At 38.7% G+C, this 1,472-nt stretch overlaps 1 long non-coding RNA gene across 1 annotated transcript; it reads right to left on the minus strand.

Annotated features, from left to right (window-relative positions):
- Positions 1-1,257: 1,257 nt before the first annotated feature.
- Positions 1,258-1,472, minus strand: LOC106526926 (uncharacterized). Its single transcript, XR_001311323.1, has 2 exons — positions 1,414-1,472; positions 1,258-1,323 (listed from the first exon to the last, which is right to left on the minus strand). It is a non-coding gene; the product is annotated as an uncharacterized LOC106526926 (long non-coding RNA).

Genomic DNA, 1,472 nt, shown 5'->3' on the forward strand with positions numbered 1-1,472 from the left:
GTTGGACAGGTGTACCTAATAAAGTGGCCGGTGAGTGTAGTTTGTTATGGTGGTACAAATGCTACCAGTACTAAATGCTAAATGTTGCATAAAGCTAATAATATTTTTGTGAATAATATTATTAATAGTTTTTATGATTTCTACATTGTCAGTCCTATTTGTTGCTATGTTGCCACAATATAAAGCCGGGCTATTCAACTGGTGGCCCACAGGCCACATCCGGCCTGCGAGTGATCAAAGTTCGGCCGGCCAATTAGTTCATTCATCTCTTAAGCCCTAACTCCTGGTTTTCTACCTTTATTACTGAAAGTTCTTTTAGTTAAACATAGATATGTTTGGTGTTTACAGAAACATCAGAATCTTTGCTACAAGCTGCATTTCTATAAACACCCAAGACAGTTAAAATTACAAGCAGTAGAAGATAAAACTATGAAAGTGAAAATAAAATTGGTTTAAAAAGTTGGCAAGTCAGAAATGTCAAAATAATATTTGTGTTAAATATGAGGCATAATGTGTTCTTTCTGTTTTTGATATTGTTTAATTATTACAWAGGGTTCTGTATGTTGTATTCATGGTTAAATGCAGCAAAATAAACTATTTCAATGGTAACAGATTTTTGTAATAATTGGTTTATTTACATCATGACTTTAATTTCTGGATGTTCGGCCYCTGAGCTGTTGACCTGCAGTAACTRTGGCCCCTGGAGTGGTTGAGTAGTCCTGATGTACATTAATGGTAAATTCAGACTTGTTATGCTTAGCATTAGCTTCTACAGATCACACAGTCTCGTGGTTTCCGCTCACTCTAGTTGTTCTATTACCAGTGTTGTTTAAAGTACCTCAAAGTGATACTTGAGTAAACGTCCAAGTATCTTGTAAAATTACTTTTGTAAAATTTAAAGTCTCCTCTAAGAATAACTTGAGTAAAAGTCTTAAAGTATCTGATTCATTTTGTACTTATTAAAAGTAAATCCATCCATCTTCTGTACACGCTTCTTCCTTTCAGGGTCACAGGGGTCACTGGTGTCCATATCCATCAGTCACAGTGCGAGGGGCGGGGTACACCCTGGACAGGTCTCAGTCCATCACAGGGACACACATAGAGACAAACGAGACAAACAACCATTCACTGTCTCACTCACACCTAGGGACAATTTAGAGCTATCAGTTAACCTAACAGTCATGTTTTTGGTCTGTGGGAGGTATCACGAGTCAAGGCAGAGTGAGTGGACCAGCAATATAACCACAAGCAGTCAGATTCAAAATAAATAAACAGTGCTTTATTTTACAGGTGCAGAGGAGAAAAAGGGGTGCGGATCCGGATCTGAGGAGAGGAGGAGGAACAGGTGAGTATCCAGGTCTTGGGTTAACTGAGGTGCAGGATCTTTGAATGACTGAATGAAAATAATCTTACTTTCAGTGACAGGTTGAAGTTGCTCGGGTCCTGATGGAGCAGAACGTGCTGGGGTGAAC

Source organism: Austrofundulus limnaeus, unplaced genomic scaffold, assembly GCF_001266775.1.
Source record: "Austrofundulus limnaeus strain Quisiro unplaced genomic scaffold, Austrofundulus_limnaeus-1.0 Scaffold300, whole genome shotgun sequence".
NCBI classification, from domain to species: Eukaryota; Metazoa; Chordata; class Actinopteri; order Cyprinodontiformes; family Rivulidae; genus Austrofundulus; species Austrofundulus limnaeus.